Below are 11,513 nucleotides of genomic sequence, written 5' to 3'. Positions count from 1 at the left end.
TCTGGAACGATGGCCTCCGGATGAAAGAAATGAAAACAACTCATGAAATGCTTCGGATGGTAAGAAAAGAATTGTCACAATCAAAATAATTATGAGGATGGCATGAAGCTAAAACCATGAATCTTTGGAAGAATTGTTAAGGATTTAAGAGGAACTCTTCTTCGGTCTTCAAAATCCGAGAATGATGATGATAAACACCACCATAATTACTGAGATACTCCGGTAGAATGGAAAGCAAAGAAGTTGAGCCAACAATGAAAATGATTTGAAATCGATCTTGGAAAGGCATGTGACTGAATCCATTCTTACGTCAAACTTTGAAATGAATTTGGGGATAGCTCCGGGAAAATTAGAAGAGTCAGGTAAGATCCTGGGAAAAGACCTGTGGGTTAGGGCCCACTCGAAAGAAACATCGTTGAACAATTGATTGAAAGGGGGGATTGCACCGGTTGAATTAAATGACTTGAATGAGATAACAACCTTGAAATATCTTGAATGGATTGAGAATGGAAACACAAGTCTTCCGAGATATCTTCAGCACTCCAGAACAAATGAATAGCGAGAAGTGAAAGATTAAGAGGTGCACCGGTATGAAAAAGCATTTGACACGAGGAAAAGAATATGATCAACACTGAAAGCTTGAAATGGATCCACTGGAGAAGAAAAAGAACAAAGGATGATGAACTTGAAGCTCGTGAGCATCTTCACGAGGGATCACCGGATTAGAACATTGATTGAGAAGAGTGAAATGACTTCACATGAATAAATGGATACTTGATTAAAAAATCTGAGTCCTTGAAGAAAAAGGGTGGGAGGGCGGGAAAACAAAGGCAACTTGGGGAGATGGAATGGATATCATTGAGAAAACTTAGAGTTGATCTTGCGGATGTTGAAAATGATCAGGTCCACTTGAAGAGAAGCACTCCGGTTGGGAAAAGAATTAACATGACGACCTCGATGATCAAGAAGGATTAGTATTCACATAGCAATATGAGAACACCGTTTAGGAAAGGTATGGATTCAACACTTGACATCGAAGCAACTCGAATACCACAAATAAAACAAACAAAGGATTTGGCTTGCAGAATAAGCCGGAAGAAATACATATGATAGAGATTTACCCAATCCCATACCATGCATCTGTCGAAAAGATATTCTAGCAGCTACTTGAATTCCCACCTATAAACTCCCAAAACTTTCTGGTTATGCAATCTGGTATTGGGGATACAGGGGAAGCAATATATCTCACCCAAACTAACAATCCCTACATCTAGCTGTATCCATCCGTCAACACATAACCAAGAAACCTTTGGAAATCGTGTACCTCGATCTTTGAAAAGCATCCGTTATACGAGTTATGGCAATACTCCCGAACTCCCCAGTACTGGGTGACATCGAGGTTATCTCACCAACAACTGCATAAAAGAGATTTTCGATGTCGGCAAAACTCAGGTATTCCAGAACTGCAACGATAAAATTGTGACGACAACACCTCGGAGCTCAACTCCCCGGGTCAATGCCACATAATAGACAGGAGGCACCAAGAACAATGTTCTCATCACAAAACCATCGGAACGATTCCAAGATACCCGCGTGATCCTAAAAAAAATTTAGTGAAATTTGAGGAGAGGAAAGTCAAAACATCTACGTCAGGAGACCTCACCAGAGCGACGAAGGGACTGAGGAGTAAAAAGAATCCTACTCTCCGATATATATAATCCTAAGACTCAAAATATTTTTCTTCTAGACTCAACAACGGCCAACAATCAAGGGGGCTCCAATGGTCGGTCTAGGCTCTGATTACCAACTTGTCACGCCCAATATGCGACCCTATCCAAAAGGAACTCGAAGGTCCCACCAAGGATAGACCCGCATATTGAAACGCTTTTGCAAGGTGGATATCATTACATCAACATTACATAATAGATGGGGATACATACATACGGCATACAATGCCACATGAATACAACATCGCAATACATAAGAGCATCATCCGACTACGGTTGAAACACAAACAGAAACTCAAACGACATCCACCCTGTTAGACCAGGCTGCCGACCTGGAACCTATCCCCTGATCGAAGAAGCAGAAGAAGAACTCAATGCAAGCAAGCATCGCTCTCGCGTCATGATCATCGCATAACCTGTACCTGCAACTGTTGTTGTAGTAATCTGTGAGCCACGAGGACTCAGCAATCCCATTACCATGGGTATCAAGACTAGCAAAGCTTAATAGGAAAGGAAGGGGCAAAGTGGTGGGCTGCAGCAGCGACTAAGCATATATAGTGGCTAGCATACGCAAATAAGAGCGAGAAGAGAGCAAAAGGAATGATCGTCAACTAGTAATGATCAAGAAGTGATCCTGAACTCCTACTTACGGCAAACATAACCCAAAAACCGTGTTCACTTCCCGGACTCCGCCGAGAAGAGACCATCACGGCTACACACGCGGTTGATGCGTTTTAATTCGGATCTGGTGTCAAGTTATCTACAACCGGACATTAACAAATTCCCATCTGCCTATAACCGCAGGCACGGCTTTCGAAAGATTATACCTTGCAGGGGTGTCCCAACTTAGCCCATGACAAGCTCTCGCGATCAACGAAGGAATAGACCTTCTCCCAGGAAGACCCGATCAGACTCGGAATCCCGGTTTACAAGACATTTCGACAATGGTAAAACAAGACCAGCAAAGCCTCCCGCTGTGCCGACAAATCCCGATAGGAGCTGCACATATCTCATTCTCAGGGCACACCGGATGAGCCAGACATCAGGTTGGCATAGACCCTGGTTGCCCAGGGGGCGCCAGACATCGCTCGGTTTGGACCAACACTTAGACAAGCACTGGCCCGGGGGGGTAAAATAAAGATGACCCTCGGGATGCGCGACTCCCAAGGGAAAAAGGGCTAGGTGAGGCAAATGGTAAAACCAAGGTTGGGCCTTGCTGGAGGAGTTTTATTCAAAGCGAACTGTCAAGGGGGTCCCATAAATCACCCGACCGCGTAAGGAACGCAAAATCCGGGAACATGACACCGGTATGACGGATACTAGGGCGGCAAGAGTGGAACAAAACACCAGGCAAAAGGCCGAGTCTTCCACCCTTTACCAAGTATATAGATGCATTAATAATATAAGAGATATTGTGATATCCCAACCAAAATCCTGTCCACCATGGAGCAATCTTCAACTTCACCTGCAACTAGCAACGCTATAAGAGGGGCTGAGCAAAAGCGGTAACATAGCCAAGCAATGGTTTGCATAGGAAAGGTGTCAAAGGTTAGAGGTTCATGGCAATTTGGGATGGCTTGATAAACAGGTGATAGGTAGCGCAGCACAACAATAGAACGAAGCAACTAGCATAGCAATGATAGTAGTGAGATCCAGGGTAGCGGTCATCTTGCCTGAAATCTCGCACGGAAGAAGAACGAGTCCATGAAGTAGACAAGCGGAAGTGGTCAAACGGATCCTCATAACTCCGGAACGAAACCGAAGCTAACGAGAGAAGCAACCCGGAAAGAAGCAAACAACATGGTAAATGCACAAGCATAATCATGGCATGATGCACAAACAAATATGATGCATGACCGGTTTAATGAGGCATGGCATGGCAAAGCAACAAACAATACTACAAGTTAAGTGGAGCTCAAAATGCAAAACACCACATCAATTATTTAGTTCACTCCCTGTTAGGTACTCAACAATATTAAATGTTGGTTAACATGGCAAGAGGTGAAGCATGACAAAACTATACCATCTAAACAATTTAAATGGGGCCGGATATAACAAACAACAAATCCGGTAAATCCCCATATGCATATTTAGTTTTGGTACTGTTCTGCCCTAAACCATATTTTATAGTTGATAAACAGGAAAATGAAGTGCAACATGTTAATCTAGGCATTTTTCCACCCCATTTACATACAAAGTTTATTAAAATTGGAGCTACGGTTATTTAGTTATGAAATAAATCATTTTAGCATGGCATAATGCAAAATAAACACAAACAGCATGTTAAACATTTATAACATAGATGAAAGTGGCATATTATTAATCTACACAAAATTCTAAGCAATTTACATGTATAGTTTGTTTAATTTGGATGCATGCCTATTTAGTTATTAACAATTCAAAATAGGGGCATTCTCTGTAAATAAGAATGCATTGGAAAAATGCTAAAATACACAGGCTGGTAAAAAAATATGCACGGGCCCGAAGCAGCACTGTGCAGCGGAACAGATGAGGATTCGGCCCATGTGGCTGTGGTGTGTGCAAAAGAAATAAAGAAACAGAGCAAAAGAGGGTGCCTCGTCTAGGACTCGAACCCACGACCTCCTGGATAGAGGAGCAGAGCGCTGACCATTGCGATGCTGCTACTTGTTGATGCAAAACAAGGGCGTGCTTAATTTGAACCGAATCAAAGGCCATGACCTCTTCCTCATGGATCACAGAGGAACTGGATGACGACGCCGGCGAGCAAGACGGAGACCGTCGCGACCACAGGCCGACGGCGGGGCTGCGGAAATAGGTGAGTGTGTGTGGAGTGATGGGCGTGTGCGGAGGTGGTGAAGCGCTTCGAGAACGAGCTCGAGCAGAATCTCGTCTCGGCCGCGGCAGCGAGGCACGGCGAGGCTCTGGCGGTGTTGGGTGGTGCGAAGGTGCGGGCGTGATGCGCGAGCGTGGGACATGACCTGCGGGTGCTGTGGGGTGTGGACCAGCGAGGCGAGCAGCGGCATGAGCATCGAAGCAATCGGTCGCGAGCCCACGCAAGAAGCAGAGAAGGACAAGGCGGGCATGCAGAACAGCGGGCGAGCTCGTCGGAGGAACTCCGGCGACCAAAACTCGCAGAGGAGGGCACCAAAATATGCTGCGCTATGAGGCGATTGTAAAGGTGCTACGGGTGCATCGAAACACGAACGGAAACCTCGCCGGCGATGAGGTCCCGCGGTGGTGGAGGTAGAGCAAACCAACGACGGAAATCGACACCCTTATGTCCTACGCGTCGGTGTGATTGCAGCGGAAGCAAGAACGCAAGCAGGGGTCACCGGAACTAAGCCGGCGACTATGCCGTGGCGGAGAAGCTCTCGGGTCCGAGAGGACATGGCCGAAACAGGGCACAAACGAGAGGAGGACCATGCGTGGGAGGTGATCGTGCTCACATAGGGTTGGTTGGTGGAGTAGATCGAGCTCGGGGATGACCGACGGCGATGATCTCCTGCCGTAGAGGAAGAAGACGAAGGGGACGGCGCTGATCGAGGCGATGGTGCTCGGTCCCTGAAGAAGACGAAGCAGTGAAGGGAGAGGATGCAGGCATCGCGTCCTTGACGTCCCGCGGCGATGCAGAGGACGTCGGGGATGAAGAGGAACTTGGTGAAACTCCCGGGCACCTTGGCTGCGGCTGGACTTGACCGAGAGCGCGCCGGCGAGCAAGACGGCGCTCTCTGTTTCGCTTGGGTACTCACGAGGAAGGAGAAGGAGGGTAGGGGAGAGACCCCTAGGTGGCGGCGGCAATGAGGAAACCCTAGGGTGGGTGTGGACGCCGAGGGGGTTATATAGGGGAGGGGCAGACGGTACGACCTCGGCGTCCGTGAAACTCACGCCAACGGCGCGAGCGCTCTGTCTCTGGAGGAGGACGACGGCGTTAGGAAGGGAGCAGGGGGCCGTGAGGGAGAGGGAGTTGGGCCGGCCCAGCCGGGCTGCGGGAGATGTTGGGCTGCGCTGCAGCTGCGCTGGGCTGCCCACTGCTGCTTTTCTTTTCTCTTTTCTTCAGACAGAAAACAAGACAGAAAAGCACAGGAATAATGGAGAGGGTGGAGAGAGATATGAGAATATCCCTGGAGTCCAGAATTTGTGCAGAATTTTAATAAATTGACTTGGCAATTTTTATAGGTAGAAAAATAATTCAAGTTTGAATTAAATTCAAACTTGAGCCATTTTTGAACGCAACCAAAACAACTCCAAAGGGTCTGAAATTTGGAAGATAGTGTGTAGGCATGGTGCATGATTTATTGGCAAAGATTGAACATTATTGGAGGCAGGAAAATGTCACTCGAGAAAATGTCTAAAATTTGAAAGAAAGGAAGATGGAGATGGGGTTTGCTTGGAGATGGATTAACTTGAAGGGTGAAGATGCCAACAGCAATGAATATGAAGAGAAAGGGATCACACCAACATACACAATTAAAATGCACATGCGACAACAAGCAAGATGATCATGGCAACAACAAGGATGGCATAATGTAATATAACCAATGATGGACAATGCAAGAAGGGAAAATACGACAAAGACACTCATCATGATCATGGCAACAAACAATTGAACACACAACATCAACAATATAATTGGAAGGAACTAGAGCATCGGTCTTGGGGCGTTACACCTACCGTGCCCATCAACGCAAAATAACTTCTCATGTACTCCATCTGTTCCAAAATACTTGACTTCTATTTGTCTTCAAATGGATGTACCTATATACTAAAACATGTCTGGATACATCTATATTTTGACAAATGGAAAGCATGTATTGTGAAACGGAGGGAGTATTCAGCTAAGAATATGAACATGGCCATTGATCAAGGCAAAGCCGAGCTACGGCCAGTCACTTAAATAGAGTTTAAACATATGGGGGCATCCGTCCATCCGTCTGCTACTTAATTACAAGAGATTTCTAGAGGTGACCGTACACGTACACATGATATTTTGAATTTTCAATATTGTACTAGTGCCACTGCTGAAAATTCGCTCGGTACAACTCATACTTATAGATGCCCCAAAATCTGATACCTTTGCCATGTAATTCTCATCAAGAAGGATGTTAGAGGTTTTCACATCACCATGTAAAATTGGTGGGCTTGCATAGGTACGTAAAAATGCAAGCCCCTCAGCTGCCTCATTGACGATCCTTAGAGGAGAACTCAAAGAGAGGTGCAGTTTCCGGCTCTTGCCATGAATAAGATCGAAAAATTCCTTTTGGGATGAACTCATATACTAGCATGGGGACTTCCACCTCAATGCAACACCCCAATAGCATGGCAATGTTCTTGTGATTGATCTGGGAAAGAATCAGCATTTCTTTGCCGAATTCCTTCTTCTGCCTATCGTCAACCAGTGCACACCTTTTAACTGCCACTGGAGTGATATCCTTAATTATTCCCTTGTACACAGTGCCATGGCCTCCATGTCCAAGAATCTGGCTTTTGTCAAATTTATTTGTTGCTTGTTCCAGTTCTGCTTCAGTAAACACTGTAAATGAAAGTCCCTGATCTGATTTCATCTTCTCAAACAATAGCATCCCTCTGTGCTGCTGAAAATACTGATTTTTGACGTTCGCAAGCTTTCTTCTCTCAAATATTACATGTATGCAGAAGATGATAATCACCAGAACGACAGCGCCAATGCTAATGCCTGCAAAAATCAACATGAAAGGTGTTTATGTTAGTCAAATTGATCCCACAGTGTATATACTAAAAGCATGGTAAAGTTTACTTGCTGTGGAAAAATTGGCTAAAGGATCATGATGAGATATGGTTATGCCTTCTAAAAAATGCATTGATGCTTGTTTCTGGACTTACTTTTTTTCAAGTTTCACCATTTCATTTCTTTATTTTAAAGCTTCCTCAGATAGACTTGTTGCGTGCCTAACACAAGGAAACACACCACTGTGCGCTTTGCTCGTTGAGCCCTCTTTTACTAAAGGTGATTAATACATACACCAGTTGGCCATTGTTTTCTACACAAGAATTAAGCAAATGCTGGAAACATCTAGTGGTTTACCTATGATTAGGGTGATGTCTGGGTTACAAGATTTTGTTTCCATTACGAACTTTCTGCCTGGAGAACATGAACAGTGATACCCTCCTATAGTGTTGTGGCATGTTGCAGACTTCGGGCATATACTTGAATTCTTCTCACATTCATTGGCATCTGCAACAACAAAGAACCAAATTATTTGGGCCCAAGTGATTGATTGAATAGGCATATGAGTATGGAGTACCAACAAATACTAATTTTGAAATGGCATAATGAGTGTAACGTGTGCCATTCTTCCACCGAAGTAAACATAAATTACATTAAAGAGAGAGAGAAAATAAGTTAAATGTTCTAACTAGATCTAAGCTAGATGGCGGGGAAAAGAAACAAAACAGATTGTAAACTCAAGTGTTAGCAGCCATCAAAATCAGGCAGACAGTAAGTAACGATATTTTCCTTACAAACTATCAACATGAAAGGATGATGTGCACCCTGTGTTACTCCTCATAAAACGGTTGTGCATGATCTAAAGATGCACATGGAGCAAAGAACTGAACTTGCCTCTGCATCTGTCAAAGAGGTCGTTATTTGGGACGTGGCTCGATGGGATTGATTCAGATACAGCGAGGCACATTCGTGTAGGCGTGTGTGCTTTATTATGGGCAGTTTGGAACTGCAGAAATGATTTGGTTTTTAACAGAACAACAAACATTTACTTTTTGCAGGTTATCTTCAGGGCCACTGCGTTGATCCGTATGTGGTCGCTACTCACTCCGACGGAGGCCAGGGAGCGTTTGGTTACTGCATCTACCCGATGGGAGATGGTAGCTCGGGATATTTTCAACCGGTTTGGATGGCGGTCATATAATAGGATAGGCTTGTAGTGCTCCTATTTTTATTTGCCAGCCGGTTGTGGCTCTGCCTTTTGTGTTTAGCTCTTGTGAGCATTTGTTTACTTCCTGTTACGAGACTTGGAGACTGTTGCTGGATCTTTTTATTAATAATATGAGCCGTATGCATCTTTCTGATGCAGAGGCTGGGGTAAGCCCCTTTTCGAAAAGAAAAAATCCGTCAAAGAGGTAAGGGTTCCCTTCATATCCGTCGGCGCAGTTGCATATATAACCTGGGTCGTTGGTTGAGTCCACACACATGCTATTCCTGCTATGGCACGCGTAAGAAGGCATGTTTGTGGCCATTTCACACGTTGCATTTCCAATCGCCCAGTCCAGCAGCAGCGGCTTCTGCCCATTTTCGGTGTCATTGAACCTTGTAGTGGTTATGTACTCGGAGCTGAAGCTAAATGTCTGTGTCTCCACCGCGGCAGCATAGCTACATGGGTTGAAAAGCGTACTACTGGAATCATCATAAACATCAAAGAAACTGAATCTATAGCTCCTTAAACCCTTTGGTATATCATTTTGGCAGCAGCCTGCACCAACACAAGAACCGTTTGTCAGGGCTGCCGGGCTCTCACACACCGCTGCGCACGCTGTCGTGTATCTTGTAGTGCTTCTGAAATCATTCATGTATGCGAATGTGTTGCAGCCAATAACTATGAGCATGTTGTGTACATGGGAGAAGCGGTACGGACTTCGCGAGAAGTCAAGGGACCAAGCATTCTGTTCCATTGATCTTGTACTTGTATTGTAGCAGTACGTCGAGACGGGGTGGAAACTCTGATTTGACCACGGGGCACCGAGATGTCCAGAACCTCCACGTTCTCAATGACCATGAACGGTTTGGCGATTCCATCGGCAGTCCTCGGGCAAATGATCTCGAAGCCTTCAATAGCACAGCCAGAACCAATGCCGAATGGGTAAGGGATGTCGACGTCACCACATCGCGTTCGGCATCCGGGGCCAGGCTGCGCTGATGTAGAGGCTAGGTGCAACATGACTGCAACAACTACCAGTAGCTCGAGCGCCATGTTACTTGCCTGAAACTGGAGTTGGCAAGAAGATTCTGCTGCACAGCACTACAGAAAAAGAGAAAAAAATTAGTGAGCAAGCTAATGGCCATTCAATTCAACTCTAAAAGTTGTAGGCAACACTTCCTGTGTACTTTGCATTTTTCTGTTGTCGAAATATACCTGAAAATTTTAGCATGGCTGAACAAATTTTAACAATGATTTGTAAATACTGTGAAAATTTCAGTTGAGCTTGCAATCGTAATATATAAATGAAAAAATATATATATTAATGCTAAGATGCGCTTTTCGTCTTTTGTGTAACTGTATGCATGTCTAGATTCGAATTATGCAAGAAAATGTTTCTCGCCTTTGGATTTCTGACACTGAATTAACATGCATGACTGTATGTGCCTTGCGCAAATATGAAGGCCATGTTTCTAAGTTGTAAGGTTTTGGTCGTTTGCACAGTAAACGGTCTAATTATTTACTCCCTCCGTCCCATAATATAAGAACGTTTTTGACACTACACTAGTGTCAAAAACGTTCTTATATAGTGTAGTGTCAAAAACGTTTTTATATTATGGGACGGAGGGAGTACTTCTTAAATGCAGATAATCCTTCGCCGGAAGATTTTGTTGCTGTCCAGGCCATCTTGAAGACATTTGTTGATGCATCCGGTCTGAGAACTTAACATTGCGAAGAGTGTGGCTTATCCTATTTCCTGTGATGGTGTCGATTTATCTGAGTGATTTTGGTGGAGTGCAAGGTTCTTTGCCTTGCCGGTAACTGGGTATGCCTCTAGGGTTTAGAAAGCCGACGAGGGCTGAGCTACAGCCGGTTGTGCTTGACTAGGCTGCTGGCAAGCTCTCGGCATGGAAAGAGCGCCTTCTCAACCGGACAGGAAGACTGGTGCTTACTAACTCGGTGGACACTGCAACTGCTACCTATTTTCTAACTGTGTTCCCGGCGGACAAAGGGGTGATTAAAAAGATGGACAAGCTCAGAAGGAATTTTCTCTGGGGATCTGATGATGAAAGAGGCCATGGAGGGGTACTCAGACTCCGTGCGATGAGGTTGATAGGCAGCTCTTTTCCTGCTGCACATCCATCTCCCTTGGGGATGGCAGCTTGGTGGATTTCAGGAAGCGCCGTTGGTTGGACGGGGACGCTCCTTGTTTCTTTGGGTGTTGGAAATATTGAGGCTGGCACGGACGCACGGTACAAGAAGTTGTTGGTTAAGGATGCTCTGCCTAATTGTCGCTGGATGCGAGTAAACCTGAGAATGGTTATTAAAAAACTGGGTGAAACGGTTCAGTTCTTACTTTGGGTTGGATTGGTTCAGGTTTTATTAGGCTGAATCTTTTTTAGCTTGGTTTTGGTTTGGGTATGTGAAGAAACCAATTTGGGTATAGTTGGTTATGGGTTTAAACAGTTTGGTTATTAGCGGCTATAAACTATGGGTCCAAACCGGTTTCTCGGCATTGGTTATGTGCAATAACCAATGACACATCGACAACAAATATCTTTGGCCGGCGTACATGCTGTGATGCACTATGTAATTATGTATTATGGGGAAACACCACATGCAAATCGAAAGTGTTTGCTTGTGCTTTAGCTAAGCAATTGGTTTTAATACACTTGTGAGTGAGCTTTTTGGTCGTAGGCATCTTTTTGCCTGTTGTGTGTTGACCGTATCTCAACGATAACTTTGTTCCCAAACTGTTGTAGATGCACTTATGCCTTTTCTATCTCATCATGCGAGGGTCGCAGCGGACCAGTACTGAGGTGCAGCTGGAAACAATTCATGCTTCTTTGCGAGAAATTGCAGCCAATCAGGCTGACCAACACCAGGTGCTTTT

At 44.9% G+C, this 11,513-nt stretch overlaps 1 pseudogene; it reads right to left on the bottom strand.

Annotated features, from left to right (window-relative positions):
- Positions 1-5,590: 5,590 nt before the first annotated feature.
- LOC123138822 (wall-associated receptor kinase 5-like) lies at positions 5,591-9,673 on the bottom strand (annotated as a pseudogene).
- Positions 9,674-11,513: the final 1,840 nt, after the last annotated feature.

This window comes from Triticum aestivum, chromosome 6B (assembly GCF_018294505.1).
Source record: "Triticum aestivum cultivar Chinese Spring chromosome 6B, IWGSC CS RefSeq v2.1, whole genome shotgun sequence".
Classification (NCBI taxonomy): domain Eukaryota; kingdom Viridiplantae; phylum Streptophyta; class Magnoliopsida; order Poales; family Poaceae; genus Triticum; species Triticum aestivum.
This window is presented reverse-complemented; position numbering and strand designations above follow the sequence as displayed.